This window comes from Delphinus delphis, chromosome 3 (assembly GCF_949987515.2).
Source record: "Delphinus delphis chromosome 3, mDelDel1.2, whole genome shotgun sequence".
Taxonomy (NCBI): Eukaryota; Metazoa; Chordata; class Mammalia; order Artiodactyla; family Delphinidae; genus Delphinus; species Delphinus delphis.
The window spans coordinates 125,825,487-125,835,775 of NC_082685.1; the positions used below are offsets into that span (position 1 = coordinate 125,825,487).

Sequence of the window (10,289 nt, forward strand, 5' to 3'; positions counted from 1 at the left end):
CACTTGAAAGTATAATGATTGATTTCATTATTTAAAAGTTTATTACAGTGAATTTTTGGTGCTCATGTCACACTTGCTACAAAATTTGTTGAAGAAACATACCATTTGCTGAGGATATGGAAGGATTTGTCATTAGGTAAAATGTGCTGAGTATCTGAGGGTGTGGTGTTGGGCTACCTGTATGTCAGTTCCATTACTTTCTTTTTTGAGTTTCTCTTTCCGTCATCTCTTTTGACTTAAAATGTTTCCCACAGATCCAGTAATAACTACACATTTGGCAGTATGGTATAACAAGCTGTTGGCATAACTAACACTTCAAAATGTAATGGGAAATAAGGAAACTAGTGCCAAGAAAACAGAAACCTGGGCCACGGGGGCTCTGCCAACTTGCGCTGATGTTATTCTCTGCCCCAACGACCCCACCAAGGTGCATCCTAGTACCTTCTCATATGGCCTAAGTGCCAAGGGTCAGAACAATACCGCGTCTTCCTGAGCACCGTTATTCCTTTTAAGACATTAAAAGCACTTAATTGTACCCATGAAACCCCTTTCCTCTCCCTGCCTGAGCTGCCTTTATTCTTGTTTCTGTGGGTGGGTGAAAAGGCTGCCCGTCTGAAAAGGCAGCTCAAAAACAGTTCTGGCAAAGGATCTCTCTTCCTCCGCAAATGGTCATTTTGGTTTTAAGTTTATTTCAGGTACATTAAGCCACCCTCTACTCATACTTAATAGCAAATGATCCTACAATAGATGAGAGTACAAAAAGGTAACATAAAATCAAAGCATACCTAGTTGCCCAAGTGACTTAATGTATATCATTTTGACTCAGCATTACTCCTACTAAAAATAAAAAGAAAGATGAAAATTACCTTCGGGTTTCTGCTGCTATAGTTGCCCTCCGGGTTCCAGCGGTAGGTGGGATCTTTAAGGCCAGCACTGTTGGGATTGCCAAACCATAAAAGATCTTGCTCCAGGGTGAGGTCGCATTTCCCAGGTCCTCTGTCCTGCTTCCCTCAGACAGTGAAGTGGTGATTTTTCTCTGGCCCTGCAAAGAAAGTGATTCCAGATCAGCTGAGTGTTATGTGGAATATCTCATCTTTGTTGTTCTAGTGCAGCCCTTTCAGCCTTCCAGAGCCAGTTAGACTTGTTATGAGGAGCTAAATGATTGGCTGGATCTGGGGCTCAGTTTCATAAATTATAGCCCAGCGTACGAGAAGCCCGAGTCCTATAGTTGCTGTGGTCCAGAGGCCTGCCAGTTCCTGCTTTAACGCATATGTAGTCGTAATTGAGTTCTAACACGGCCTTGGATGTTTCTGTCCTAAATAGCTGACATTGCATCTTCAAGACTGTGTGAGTAATCCTGACTTCTTTTTTTTAAACTCCGTAAATTAATTACATGCCCCGAGAGGGAGTGATTGCAATTAGAAAATACTGAAGTAGCAGATGATTCATTTTCAAGGTGCTGTTTTCTATGTATCAAGTTCAATGCAGTTAATCTTAAAGCTTCTAAGACCTGGCAGGGTCATTCCAGCTTTTTGCCACGACTCACAGGCAAGCTGCCTTTTGAAGGAGGCTCTTCAGTGCCTTTGCTAGCCCTGTATGTTTTATGGGGTCAGGAAAAGTGATAAAGGTCCAACAGGTTAAACAGATTGCTGGTGTCAAAGCAACGGCTGAGAGCCCTCGAGTCGGGCAAGTTTCAAGGTTTCCCACCCCTGCCATCCATAGCTGGGAAGGAGCAGCTCGTGGCAGGCAGTCCTTTTGGGACACAGGTACACAGCAGTTAGAGCACAGAAAGAGGAGAAGTATGAAATGACAACAGAGCTTTTCTTTGCAGTCATCTGAAGCTGTACTGAGACATAGTCTATGGATAACTAGAACATTTTTACATGTATAAAAATGATCCTCAGTGGTCCTGTTTATGTGGTAGGGAGCTGAATGAGAAATCCCTAGGTTGTTTTTTAAAAAGCCTTTTAAGAAGCACATCAAACACACACAGACAACAGTGGTAACAGAAGAAAGCATGTGGATTGGGACGTGTGGTAGGAACGGATCAAATTCCAAGGAAGCCGTTGTTAGGTTTGTGTAATTGCTGGTGGTGGCTTCTGTTGCTAACCAGGTTGAAGATAAAGCCGGAGCAGACTGAACTGAGCAACTAGAAAACATCAGCATGTTTTTACCCTCTATAGCATGCACTGCAGGATAGAATTAATACGAGTGTAGACTGGTGAGTGGAAGCAGTTCACTTTTTACTTTGAAAACATGATTGATTTTATCCTAACCTATCATAAAAAAATCGGGCTTTTGTCTATGAAGTTAATGTGTAAAAATAAATAATTTTTCTTCCTCCCAAATCATTTTTATACCTTTTCTCAATACAGCACAAAGTTAGGGAATTTCTTATAATTTGGGGTTGTTTTCCAGTTTACTTTCTGTCTAATTTTTCCTCTTTAGACTTAGAGATACAAATGTATATATTTGTGCTATGTATAAGCCTCAAGCATAAATCATTTGAACAGTTTTTAAAATCACAGGTTTCTGGGGCAAATATAAACTTCTAATAGCTAGAGTAGTTACTTGCCAATTCCTATAAAAATATTATTTTTATACCCAAGAGTGGTTTATTTTTGGTTGCACCCATTTAAATGACATGATTTAGTCAGTAGGAAAGAAATAGTAGTTGTGTTTTTTGCAAAATTTTATGTTTTGGTCACACTGAAGTGCAAAGTTTTGTTGTTAAAATATTTTTGCCCTCTAAAATATGACCCCTTTTAGGTCACAGCAATGGATGAGGTTTGTAAAAGAAGAGAAAAATAATGAACATAGAATCCTTTTCTGTATCAGCCAAGTGTATGTGAAATAGTTTTAAAAAGTATAATTCTAATACATTCTTTCAGAAATACATTTACTTTGTGAAGAAACAGTATAAGCTTCTTTATCGTGATAGTATAGTGAGTTCATTTATTGGGTTTCTGTGGCTGTAGACGCTAATAGTAATAGTTGACGTTCACTCTTCTACATTCCTAACTGACTCTAACAGTGGAAGAAAGTAGTGCATCTGTTGAGGGACTATCATCTCGCCCCTCCAGGTGGTTCAGGACCCATCTACAGTGAGAAATGGTAAGGGTGGAAACTGCTTTCTCTGAACTAGTTTCTGACCTCTAAGCCGGCTCCTTTTCTTGCCATAGGGTCAGTGTAGCTTTCTCGGTATAGCAGTCACATTCCCTTCCAGCTTTTTGTGCCCTCATTCTTTATAGCATTAACTTGCTTGAGCTCTTATTGAGATGAATCAAATAAAAAGTGACTTATGCTTAATTATCAAACGTTAATCAGCCGCTCATGCAATTCAGAAGGTGTTCAGAACGTGGCTCAGGGAACTTCTGGTGGGAGTATTGACATCTTGCATTGGTGCTTCCTCCAGGACCTTCATCTTTCAGTTCTCCCTGAGATGCTGGGGTTACATCTCTTTTTCATGAAAGGGCAGAATATTAAGAAAAGAAAGAGTAGAGGTGTGCCAGGTGTCCAGTGGACAGGTATCCATGAGCAAGGCGTTGTGAAAAAAGGAAACATTTTCCAAATAGCAGTAGTTGATCTGTTTTCCCTCCCGTCCTCTTTATTTTCTATAGCTGTTTTTGTCTGACGGTGGAAGTTTTTTTGCAGATAAGGTTCTGTAAAACTATGCATATCTGCCATAGACAGATGGATTTGACAAAAGATATATCCAAAAAGGAATGTATTACATCATGAACTTGCAAAGCATTCATGAATACAAATTGGCTTTTGGCAACTATTAACACTACCTACTAAAGCAATGACAACAATCCAAATGGAAAGAAAATATTATTTCTTGATTGAATTACATTTTCCAGTGTTTCATTTGGTAAATTTTGCTTTTGGAAAGACTTACTCTTCTCTAAGACATTTTTTCCACTGTTATATATAGGACTAATCTTATTGCTTACTCTTGCCAAAGAATTTAATTGTTCTTAGCTGGCGTTTTCAAAAGACTCACTGTCCCACCTGGAGCATGTTTTAAAGAAGGTGGAGCAAAACAAATGAAACAATCCCCCCCCCATTGCTACCACAAAGAGTTAAACACTTTAGAATTGTATGATTCCCTCTGTTTGTGGAGCTCGACACTACCCATTGGAAGAGGAGGAGCTTTCATTTAATTTAAAAAAAATCATTTTTTCCACTTTAATTATATAGTGTATGCAGGTGATACAATTTTTCATTATATTAGTCACTAGCCAGAATTGTATCCTTCCAATTTCCAGTTTCAAGAGGCAGAAAGACTTAGTGCATTAATCTTGGAGTCAGTGAGATCATGCTCAGGTCATCGTTAAATTTTTCTAAGCCTCAGTCTCTATGTCTATAAAATGAAAATGATGATATATGTCCTGGTATTTTACTGTATTGGTGAATATCAGCAGCACGATGAGAAAGTGCTGATTAAAGAACGTTTTAATTCTTTGTGCACTGTGATCTACTTTACAAGTATACATTATCATTGCAGAAGATCTTAGCACTAGTTAGCTTCCTTTACTTCTAAAAGCATGTTCCCGGTTTTGGATAAGTACTTTTTAAAGCAAAGAACGTCTTCACTGTTTGATCTTGAAAAATTACAAAGGTTTTCAGAGCCTTAGTCCTCATCTGTCTGTTGCTTGAGTATTAAAAATACCAGTATGGTTACCGTGACAATAAAAATGTGATATTGTATGTGAAAATATATTTAGTAAACTTCTAAGTGCCATGTAAATCTTACTTATGACAGTTGTTATCAGAATATTAATAAAAGGTATAATTGTCAGTTTTTAAAATGGAAAATATCACACACTTCTTTTCTAAAAAATCATATGATTCCATTTATATAAAATATACAGAATAGGCAAATTCACAGAGACAGAAAATAGATTAATTGTTGCCAGGAACTGGGGGGAGAATGCATAGGGAGTGACTGCTAATATAGACATACATTTCTTACTGATTAGTTTGATTAGCTTTCTAAGCTATGTCTGCTTCCCTCAAACAGGGTGGATTTTCTTGTTGGTTAAGCTGGTGCCATGACTTTCCTTCCACTTAGATATAGCACAAAGCCAATAGTCAGATAAGCATTCCCTCACAGTCTATATTTAGAACTGTTAATGACAAAGTTTTAGAGGGCATAGTTTCCTCAGAGGAAAAAATGAGTTAGAAAATTTAGACTGACAGATGTTCTTGGGCTTTTTATTCCTGTTTTGACTCTCTTTATTAAATTTAACTAATGAAATAAACATGTAGGTTAAGGTGATGCTTATTCCTAGGTCTTTTCATCCCAGGAATAAAATGAATGGTCAAAATGACTTTCTGAATGATCTAGAAAGTACAGTCAGCAGTTCTGAATCCCAAATTTTTAACTAGTTCTACTCTGGAAGGTCATCACACTTTTTGGAAGATTGGCCACAGGTGTGTCCTACGTTTCGGCTGCTTAAGTGCACTGTTGTTAAGAGTGATTATTTTCTAAGTACTGTTGGTTAGTCTGAGACAGTTCTACCACCTATAGGATCGCTCTCTTTTTTTTAAAGATGAAACCATACAGGGAGCACAATAAGTAAAACAAACATAAAAATGAAATGAATCCTCTCTTATCTTTATCCTACATACTTTACCCAGCAATTTATGAGAGGACTTTACAGAAATGAAGGAATTTCATTTGTAGTATAGTTAAAATTTTTTTTTAACTTTTAAAATTTATTTTTTTATTGAGCTATATAAGTTGTATAATATTATGTAAGTTTCAGGTGTACAGCGTAGCGATTCACAATTTTTAAAGGTTATACTTCATTTAAAGTTATTACAAAACATAAGCTATAGTCCCTGTGCTATAAATATAATATATATATTATATATATATATATCAGATACAGGATTATATATTATATACAGGATTATATATATCCTGTAGCTTATTTATTTTATACATAGTAGTTTATATTTCTTAATCCCCTACCCCTATCTCGCTCCTCCCCCTTCCCTCTCCCAGGAGATACACACACACCACATCTTCTTTATCTATTTATCTGTTGATGGACACTTAGGTTGCTTCCATATCTTGCCTATTGTAGATAGTGCTGCTAAGAACATTGGAGTGCATGTATCTTTTCAAAACAATGTTTGTTTGTTTGTTTTTTTATATATAGCCAAGAGTGGAATTGCTGGATCATATGGTAGTTCTATTTTAGTTTTCTGAGAAACCTCCATACTGTTTTCCACAGTGACTACACCAATTTACATTCCCACCCACAGTGTACAATGGTTCCCTTTCCTCCACACTGACATTTGTTATTTGTGGTCTTTTTGGTGATAGCCATTCTGACAGGTGTGAGGTGATATTTCATTGTGGTTTTGATTTGCATTTCTCTGATGGTTAGTGATGTTGAGCATCTTTTCATGTGCCCGTTGGCCATTTTTATGTCTCTTTTGGAGAAATGTCTATTTAGGTCTTCTGCCCATTTTTTGATTGGGTTGTTTGTTTTTTTGATATTGAGTTGTATGAGCTGTTTATATATTATGTTTTGGATATTAACTGCTTGTTGGTCACATCATTTGCAAATATTTTCTCCCATTCCATAGTTTGTCTTCCATTTCATTGGTGGTTTCCTTTACTGTGTAAAAGCTTTTAAGTTTAATTAGGTTGCATTTGTTTACTTTTGCTTTTATTTCTTTTGCCTTAGGAGAGAGATCCAAAAAAATGTTGCTACGATTCATGTCATAGTGTGTTCTATGTTCCCTTCTAGGAGTTTATGGTTTCAGGACTTACATTTAGGTCTTTAAACCATTTTGAGTTTATCTTTGTATATGGTGTGAGGGAATGTTCTAATCTCATTGTTTTACATGTGTCTGTCCAGTTTTCCCAGCACCACTTGTTGAAGAGGCTATATTTTCTCCATTGTATGTTTTTGCCTCCTTTGTCATAGATTAATTGACCAAGGGTACATGGGTTTATTTCTGGGCTCTCTATTCTGTTCTATTGATCTGTGTGTCTGTTTTTGTGCCAATACCATACTGTTTTGATTACTGTAGGTTTATAGTATAGTCTGAAGCCAGGGAGCATGATACCTCCAGCTCTGTTCTTTCTCAAGGTTGTTTTTGGCTATTTGGGATCTTTTATATTTCCATACAAATTTTACAGTTATTGTTCTAGTTCTGTGAAAAATGCCCTTGGTATTTTGATAGGGATTGCATTGAATCTGTAGACTGCCTTGGGTAGTATGGTCATTTTTAACAATACTCATTCTTCCAATCCATGAACATGATGTATCTTTCCATCTGTTTGTGGTGTCTTCAGTTTATTTCATCAGTGTCTTATAGTACAGGCCTTTTGCCTCCATAGGTAGGTTTATTCCTAGGTATTTTATTCTTTTTGATGCTATGGTAAATTGGATTGTTTCCTTAATTTTTCTTTCTGATAGTTTGTTGTTAGTGTATAGAAATGCAATGGATTCTATATGTTAATTTTGTAATCTGCAACTTTACTGAATTCATTGATGAGCTTTAGTAGTTTGTTGATGGTGTCTTTAGGATTTTCTATATATAGTATCATGTCATAATGACACGGTTTACTTCTTCCGTTCCAATTTAGATTCCTTTTATTTCTCTTTCTTGTCTGATTTCTGTGGCTAGGACTTCCACTACTGTCTTGAATAAAAGTGGCAAGAGTGGACATCCTTTTCTTGTTCCTGATCTTAGAGGGAATGCTTTCAGCTTTTCACTGTTGAATATGATGCTAGCTGTGGGCTTGTCATATATGACCTTTATTATGTTGAGGTATTTTCCCTCTATAAAGACTTTCTGGAGAGCTTTTATTATAAATGGATGTTAAATTTTATCAAAAACTTCTTCTGTATCTACTGAGATGATTATAGTACAGTTTGAAAACTGCCATCTGTAACCATTGTCCTGACTTTCTTGTACCTTTAATGATTGGATAAGACCACTCTTCAGTAATTTAAAATTATAATTAAAGAATGTTTTTAACTCCTTTGTTCCCCCCAGGTTTACTGAGATATAGTTGACATATAACATTGTGTAAGTTTAAGGCATACAATGAGTTGATTTGATACATTTAGATACAATACTCCTCCCTTGTCCAAGGTGTGAGTTTCTGCAGTTTCAGTTACCCGAGGTCAACCAAGGTCCAAAAGTATTAAATGGAAAATTCCAGAAATAAACTAGTCATAAGTTTTAAATTACACGCCACTCTGAGTAGCGTGATGAAATCTCATGCTATTCTGCTTCTCCTCCCTCCCAGGATGTGAATCATCACTTTGCCTACGTGCTAGTCACTTAGTAGCCATCTGATTATCAGATCAGCTGTAAAGGTATCATAGTGCTTGTGTTCAAGTAACCTTCATTTTACTTAATAATGGCTCCAAAGTGCAAGAGTAGTGATGCTGGCAATTCAGATGAACTTTATTATAGGTAAGTAAGTGTAGGGAAAAATATTATGTATAGAGTTTGTACTATCCATGGTTTTAGGCATCCACTGGGGGTCTTGGAACATATCTCTCAAGGATAAGAGCAGACTACTGTATTGCAGAATGATTGCCACCATTGTATTAGCTAACATCTGCATCATGTCACCTAGGTGCCATTTTTCTTTTCTTGGTGAGAATGTTTAAGATTTACCCTCTTAGCAACTTTCAAGTATATAATACAGTATTATTAGCTATAATTTCTGTGTTGTACATTAGATCCCTGTAACTTTTTCATATTATAACTGGAAGTTTGTACTCTAAGACTAACATTTCCCCCTTTCCTCCACCTCCCCAGACCCTGGCAAACACCATTCTACTCTCTATTTCTATAAATTCAGCTTTTTTAGATTTCACATATAAGTGAGGTCACACAGTATTTGTCTTTCACTTATTTCACTTAGCACAATGCCCTCAAGGTTCATCCATATTATTGCAGATGGCAGAATTTCCTTCTTTTTTATGGCTGAATAATATTCTACTGTGTGTGTGTGTGTGTGTGTGTGTGTGTTTATCTATCATTGTTGAGAAACCATTCATCCATGGATGGACATTTAGGTTGTTTCCATGTCTTGGTCATTGTGAATAATGCTGCTATGAACATGGGGTGCAGATATCTCTTAGAGATAATGATTTCATTTCCTTCAGATATATACCCAGAAATGGGACTTATGGATCATATGGTGGTTCTATTTTTAATTTTTTGAGGAGCCTCTGTACTGTTTTCCATAGTGGTTTTACCAATTTACCAAAATGGATATTCCTGATGGGCAAATTTCTCCCATTCAAGTGGTTTTCTTGTGGCACTTTTCTCGTCACCTAATTATCACCAGTTTCCAGGTCCTTGTGCTTTGGCAAAGGGGAAAACACCTAGAGGATTGCTCACATTCTTTAGGCCAGAGTTTGGTCACCTATTGGCCTCACCTAATATAAAGGAGGCTGGGACATGAGTCCTGTTTGTCTCCAGGAAAAATAGAAAGTTGGTTTATTGGTCAACTCACCAACTTATGCCATATCTTTTGTTCTTTTCTTTTCTTTTTTCCTTCTTCTCCTCCCCTCCCCTCCCTTTCCCTTCCCTCTCCTACTGTCTCCTACCCTCTCCTCTTCTCTCCTTTCTTTTCTGTTATTTAATAGGGCTACATAGGATCTAAGGGTTGAGTCTGACCACTATGTATAAGTTAGATTTAAAACATTATAATCTTCACCATCTAGAAAAAATTAAGAATACGATTTAACTTTTTAATTCTTAATCCCATATGTTAACAATTTTCCAAGGCTATTTACGTATGATTGAAAATGATGATTATAGGGAATACCATTGATTTAACGTTTATGTCCAATAGTGAAGAAAGTGGTGATGGAATGTTTTTCTCCTCCCACCTAGCCCATCCTCTTCTGTGTCAGGTGTTTGAATTTCTTGCTTTGTAGTTTTAGAAAAAGGTACGAAGAAATTGAAAAACAGGCAACAACTATAAAATGACTGATCAAAACTTCTCCACTCTTTCCTGTTCCTTGAGTATTGTGTAAATTTTGCAATGAATGCTAGTTTTTTATTGGGGAAGAGTGCTATAAAGAGAGTGTACAGCTTTTGGAGAAATGTTTCTTGCCTGGAGTTGAACAAATGGTGGAATTAATATAAACTTGGTTTGTAGCCTCTCTATTTTCTAGAGGCTACAAAGATTTCTTTCCACTCTGAACTCTTGGAGATTAGCAAAAATATTTATATCAGAAACAAAAAAGAACACAGATGCTTACTCAGTAACCAAAAATGTTTTTCAGATC

At 36.6% G+C, this 10,289-nt stretch overlaps 1 long non-coding RNA gene across 3 annotated transcripts in view; it reads right to left on the bottom strand.

The window, feature by feature from the left end:
- The window catches only part of LOC132423559 (uncharacterized), a 39,000-nt gene extending 37,869 nt beyond the window's left edge, over nt 1-1,131 (bottom strand). For all 3 annotated transcript variants that reach the window (XR_009519002.1, XR_009519003.1, XR_009519004.1), the window contains exon 1: nt 867-1,131. This is a non-coding gene — a long non-coding RNA (uncharacterized lncRNA). The remainder of the gene's footprint in view (nt 1-866) is intronic.
- Nucleotides 1,132-10,289: the final 9,158 nt, after the last annotated feature.